Here is a 7,215-nt window from a genome sequence, read left to right as displayed (position 1 = left end):
CATATAGGCCAGGGAGGTGCGGGGTGGGCCGGCCTTGTTGGGCCTGAGGCCAGCTAGACAGGGGCCCAGCGGGGGAGGGGGGAGGGGTTCTCTTTTATTTATATTTTTGCTTTCCTTTTATGTTTTGCTTATTTTCTTTTTTTTGTTTTCTTTTATTTCTTAAAATGGTTATAGTTTTATAAAATACAGAAATGGTTCCTAGATTAGTATTACTATATTTACTACTGCCACATCAATTTGGGTAACTAAATAAAATAGTTTCGTAATTATTTATTATTTAAAAGTATTTAAATAATAGTTTTTATTATTGCTTTATTATCATTTGGATATTTAAACATTTTATTAAAGTGCGGTTTCTTCATTATAATTACCTATGCAGTATTTGGCTCACTCCGGACATTTTAGTTTTAATATTTGAAAACTTTTATTGTTTGCTTAATTTTGAATTTGAATTTCAGATCGGTTTCGAACTAACACGAGATTAGGAACAGTAACCGTGGTGACGTGGCATCATTAGCAGAGGTTACTGTAGCTTGATTATCCGGGCGTCACAATGCAACACCTTTGGGCTTGTAGTTTGACTCGGATTCTGCCGCAACGTCAGATTGTTTCGTCCATAACTCAACGCTCCGGACGAATTTGAAGGTGAATCCAATTGTGTTGGAAAGAGCACGAAATCTACTTTCAAACAAAAAAGAATCACCTAATTCGGAGTCCGTATGAAAAAGTTGTTGGCGTTTTGAGTCAGGTATGTCTGTGCAGTCCGAATCTGAATCCAGAATGTGAGAGACTTGGACTCTATCTTCTCTTGGCCCAAAAAGTGACGTGAGAGGACTTTTTGAACAGCACCTAAACTTCTCTTTTTCCCTTATCTTCATATGTGGATTGTAGAAATGTCCCATACACCTGCAATTAAACATGGCACAAAAGTTTGTGAAGTTTTTTTTGTCCTGGATGACATAAATAAATTAGGGGTTTTATCATTTTTGCCACTAGTTATGTCCCACTACTCAGTTTTGCCATTAGAAGTTACAACTACTGAAAAATGCCATCGGTCCGTGAGATATTTGCTCAAAAATACCATCGTTCCGTTAGGTGTTTCCTCAAAAATGCCATTAGACATCGTTATTTTCACATCAAACTCATTGACCATGTTATATGACAAAAATAAGCCTAGACCCACATGTCAGTTCTCTCTATCTCACAATGATAAGTGTGGCCCCACTTGTCAGGAGTAACCAAGCGAATAATTTTATAGAAAAATAAGAACGTCGTTGGGATCAAGTGGGCCCCACACTTTATTGTAGCAAGATAGAAGAAGAGGTGGCATGCTGGTTCATAGGTATTTATGTCATTATAACATGGCAAAAGAGATTTGAGATCACAATAATGGTGCCCAGTGGCATTTTTGAACATGTGTCTAACAAAGCGATGGCATTTTTGAGCAGTTGAAATTCCTAGTGGCAAAACTAAGTAATGGGACACAACCGATGGCATAAATGATAAAAACCCAATAAATTATTGCATAGTTTGCATTAGAAATCACCTCACAAATATACATGTATGCAATATTTTTGGTCATGTCCAAGGTAGTCATGTACTCATCATCGAGCATGAACCTCTTCAACAACATGAAGACGACGCCCATATTGGACTCATACTCCGAGTCAAGCTACGAGACTGCAAATGAGACCTTATCGTTGGTCTTAGAGGAGAGTGATGATGTGCCATCTTCGGCCTTCATCCACGGCAACGATTATGACATGATTGAGAATGGAGACATTTCCACCTACATCTCTCCGACACCCACATATGATGAGATGTCCCAATTGCCATGTAAGGAGAGCCACCGCCCCATGAGTGAGATGAGTGACTCCACCATATGTGACATTGAGTGCATTTCCTATGAGAGGATGAGTGTGACCACCACTAGCCCCACACATGAGAGCATGCCACACACCCTATGTGAGGTTGAGAGCCATTTGAGTGACTCCACCCACCATACGAGTGAGAGCATCCAAGAGGGAGTGAGTGATATACAACACTTAGTGTGTAAGGTAGTTGATAGGGCATGTGAGGCCACTATGATTTCTAACGACTTACCCTCTACTCCAAGTGTGTTTTCTTCTTTGATGCTAGGTCTCCTACATGAGGTCATGCCTATCCTCGACGAGTCCATACCTCCAATGGAGACGACGATGGCCATGGTGGAAGAAGATGCACCCCCACATGGTTCCATCAAGATGAAGATGACAACGAGTGGATCTTCGACACCTCACCTAAAACACATGAGCAACACTCCAAAGGTAACATAGGTGATGGTTCTTCTCTTGTCCCACAAGTGGATTATCTCACCAGTGATTGCTTGCATGATGTTGATCCACCTATCCCCATGCTTCATGCTAGTGCGAATTCCTCATGCCCTGACTTACCAATTTATGATGAATATGATGATGAGCATGTTGATTTGCCTAGTTGTGATGCTATGCTCCATAGGATATGATGTAGGGTAGAACCCTAATCCACCGATCTTTCACGAAAGGAGCGGAATCCCGCGAAGAACACGAGGAACACAAAGTGGAAAATGAGAGAAACACAAGGGGAAATGAAGAGGAACACTCAAACCAACATGAATATGTCACACATGTGCTAGATCCTCGGGTACATAAAGTAAGATACACGATCCACGATCAACTAGGGACGATACACGGTAACGGTCTTCTCCGTGAGGAGGTCTTGAATCCAACGTTGATCTTCTCCGTAGAGGGGTCGCGGTTTCTCTCGTGGAGTAGTTCCGATGTGGATGAGCAATGCTCTATATCTAATATGAGATAAACCAATGCTAACCCTAGAAAGTTGGGCGAGGTGGAGTATATATAGTCTAGGGGGGAGAAGGGATACACGGGTCTCGACCCTTCACTGTGCGCAGATAGGGGAGGCCGGATGTCCGGGCTTTCAGGCGACATCGGATGTCCGGGCTGGGGAGGTCGGATGTCCGGGCTGGAGTAGGGGCACTTTATGCTCTTGGGTTCGGAGGGGCCGGATTTCCGAGCTGGTGGCCAGATGTCCGGTCTGTTGAGGCTGGATGTCTAGGGCTTGTAGCTTCTGGTGGCTGTGCTGCTGTAGTGGATGACGCTCCAGGGGCCGGACGTCCGGGGTCTTGGCCGGATGTCCGGGGCCTGGGAGATGCTCTTGGCTCCTTCCGTTGGTTCTCCTCATCCCAGGACTTGGGGACTTGTACATCTTCATGCGCATCTTCGGGAGGGCCCTCTTGGTGCCTAATCATGCACAACACCTCAGACTTAGGTAGTAGCCATGTATCATGCATAGAAAGTGAAAGTTCGGAGAGGAGTGAGTTCACCTTATCTTCGATAGCCTTGGCTCGGGCTCGTGTCATTGGTCCAGGCGGTGTCATTGGAGGTGTAGGTGCGTCCATGGGGATGATCTTGGGATGCTCCGCATCATCTCCCCTCCCTTGGGGAAGATCCATCCTCGGATCGAAAACCTCATCACCATGGTAGGGCGAGTCTTTGATGTTGAAGATGTCGCTCACGGAGTACTTGTCACGAGGGATGTCGATCTTGTATGCGTTGTTGTTGTTGTTGTAGCGTGCAAGCACCTTGAATGGTCCATCCACACGTGGTCGAAGTCTGGACTTGCGTTTTGGGGAAAGCGGTCCTTGCGAAGGTGTAGCCACACGAGGTCTCCAATGTTGAATATCATAGGGTGCTTGTTGACATTGAGCTTGGTCGCAAGGCGTCGTACTTGGTGCTCGATGGTGTTTCTTGTATCTTCATGCACCTTCTTGAGATGGGTCGCTCGTGCACTTGCGTCCAAATTGATGCGCTCTTGGAGTGGTAGAGGGAGAATATCCAATGGTGATAAAGGGTTGAATCCGTAGACGACCTCGAAGGGGGACTTGCTTGTTGTTGAGTGATACACCATTTTTCATCATGCTTTTATATCGATATTTATTGCATTATGGGCTGTTATTACACATTATGTCACAATACTTATGCCCAGTCTCTCTTATTTTACAAGGTTTACATAAAGAGGGAGAATGCCGGCAGCTGGGATTCTAGGCTGGAAAAGGAGCAAATATTAGAGACCTATTCTGCACAGCTCCAAAAGTCCTGAAACTTCACGGAAGACGTTTTCAGAATACTGAGCGCAAGAAGTTCACCAGGGGGCCACACCCTGCCCACGAGGGTGGGGGGAGCGCCCCCTACCTCGTGGGCCCCCTGGTGGCCCTCCAATGTCCATCTTCTGCTATATGAAGTCTTTCGATGAGAAAAAAATCAGAAGCCATCTCCTCGGACGAAACTCCGCCGCCACGAGGCGGAACCTTGGCAGAACTAATCTAGGGCTTCGGCAGAGCTGTTCTGCCGGGGAAACTTCCCTCTGGGAGGGGGAAATCATCGCCATCGTCATCACCAACGCTCCTCTCATCGGGAGAGGGCAATCTCCATCAACATCTTGATCAGCAACATCTCCTCTCAAAACCCTAGTACATCACTTGTATCCAATTCTTGTCTCCAAGTCCGGGATTGGTGCTAGTAGGTTGCTAGCAGTGTTAATTACTCCTTGTAGTTGATGCTAGTTGGTTTATTTGGTGGAAGATCATATGTTCAGATCCTATATGCATATTAATACCCCCCTGATTATGAACATGAATATGCTTTGTGAGTAGTTAAGTTTGTTCCTGAGGACATGGGAGAAGTCTTGCTGTTAAGTCATGTGAATTTGGTATTCGTTCGATATTTTGATGAGATGTATTTTGTCACTCCTCTAGTAGTGTTATGTGAACGTCGACTACATAACACTTCACCATGATTTGGGCGTAGAAGAAGGCGTTGGGAAGTAATAAGTAGATGATGGGTTGCTGGAGTGATAGAAGCTTAAACCCTAGTTTATGCGTTGCTTCGTAAGGGGCTGATTTGGATCCACATGTTTCATGCTATGGTTAGGTTTACCTTAATACTTTTGTTGTAGTTGCGGATGCTTGCAATAGAGGTTAATCATAAGTGGGATGCTTGTCCAAGTAAGGACAGTACCCAAGCACCAGTCCACCCACATCCAAATTATCAAAGTACCGAACGCGAATCATACGAACGTGATGAAAACTAGCTTGCCGATATTCCCATGTGTCCTCAGGAGCGCTTTTCTCTATATAACAGTTTGTCCAGGCTTGTCCTTTGCTGCAAAAAGGATTGGGCCACCTTGCTCCACTTTATTTACTTTTGTTACTTGTTGCTCGTTACAAATTATCCTATCACAAAACTATCTGTTACCACTTATTTCAGTACTTGCAGAGAATACCTTGCTGGAAACCGCTTATCATTTCCTTCTGCTCCTCGTTGGGTTCGACACTCTTACTTATCGAAAGGACTATGATAGATACCCTATAATTTTGGGTCATCAAGACTCTTTTCTGGCGCCGTTGCCGGGGAGTGAAGCGCCTTTGGTAGGTGGAATTTGGTAAGGAAAAATTTATATAGTATGCTGAAATTTACTGTCACTTGTTACTATGGAAAGTAATCCTCTGAGGGGCTTGTTTGGGGTATCTTCACCCCGACCAGTAGAGTAAAGAGTTGCTCCTCAACCTACTGAACCTACTGAAAATGAAAATGTCTGCTTTGAAATTCCTTCGGGTATGATAGAAAAACTGCTAGCTAATCCTTTTGTAGGAGATGGAACAAAGCATCCTGATGAGCATCTAATATATGTGGATGAAGTTTGTGGATTATTTAAGCTTGCAGGTGTACCCGGAGATGTTGTTAAGAAGAAGGTCTTCCCTTTATCTTTGAAGGGAGATGCATCGACATGGTATAGGCTATGTGATGATACGGGGTCATGGAACTACAAACGATTGAAATTGGAATTTCATCAGAAGTTTTATCCTATGCATCTTGTTCATCGTGATCGCAATTATATATATATATATATATATATATATATATATATATATATATATATATATTGGCCTCGCGAAGGAGAAAGCATCGCTCAAGCTAGGGGGAGGCTTAAATCAATGTTATATTCATGCCCCAATCATGAGCTCTCAAGAGAAATGATTATTCAAAAAATTTATGCTCGACTTTCTGATAGCAATCGCACCATGCTTGATACTTCTTGTGCTGGCTCTTTTATGATGAAGACTATTGAATTCAAATGGGACTTATTGGAAAGAATTAAACATCTCTGAAGATTGGGACCTCGACAAAGGTAAGGAGTCAGGTATGACACCTAGGTTTGATTGTGTTAAATCTTTTATGGATACCGATGTTTTCCGTAAGTTTAGCACTAAATATGGACTTGACTCTGAAATAGTAGCTTCTTTCTATGAATCTTTTGCTACTTATGTTGATCTCCCCAAGGAGAAGTGTTTTAAATATCATCCTCCCATAGAAGTAAAAGTAGCTGCACCTATTAAAGTTGAAGAAAAGACTATCACTTATAATGATCCTATTGTTCCTACTTCTTATGTTGAGAAACCACCTTTCCCTGTCAGAATAAAGGATCATGCTAAAGCTTCAACTGTGGTTCGTAAAAGCAATATTAAAACTTATACACCTTCTGAGCAAATTAAAGTTGAACCTAATATTGCTATTGTTAAAGATCTCTTGGCTGATAATATTGATGGGCATGTTATTTATTTCCTTGATGAGACTGCTAGAATTGCTAAACCTTGTGCTGAAGATAAAAACAGACCTGTGGTAGGCATGCCTGTTATTTCTGTTAAAATAAGAGATCATTGTTATCATGGCTTATGTGATATGGGTGCTAGTGCTAGTGCAATACCTTACGCCTTATACAAAGAAATTATGCATGATATTGCACCTGCTGAGATAGAAGATATTGATGTCACAATTAAACTTGCCAATAGATATGCTATTTAACCAATGGGAATTGTTAGAGATGTTGAAGTCTTGTGTGGGAAAACTAAATATCCTCCTGATTTTCTTGTTCTTGGTTCCCCACAAGATAGATTTTGTCCCATTATATTTGGCGGACCCTTCTTAAGCACTGTTAATGCTAAGATAGATAGCAAAAAGGATGTTGTTACTATCAGTTTAGATGATATGTCTCACGCATTTAATTTCTCTAAATTTAGTAGACAACTACGTGAAGAAGAATTACCTAGTAAGGATGAAATTATTGGTCTTGCTTCTATTGCCGTACTTCCTAGTGATCCTTTAGAACAATATTTGCTAG

Source organism: Triticum aestivum, chromosome 4A (genome assembly GCF_018294505.1).
Source record: "Triticum aestivum cultivar Chinese Spring chromosome 4A, IWGSC CS RefSeq v2.1, whole genome shotgun sequence".
Classification (NCBI taxonomy): domain Eukaryota; kingdom Viridiplantae; phylum Streptophyta; class Magnoliopsida; order Poales; family Poaceae; genus Triticum; species Triticum aestivum.
The sequence above is the reverse complement of the archived record's forward strand: the minus strand, read 5'-3'. Positions refer to the sequence as shown.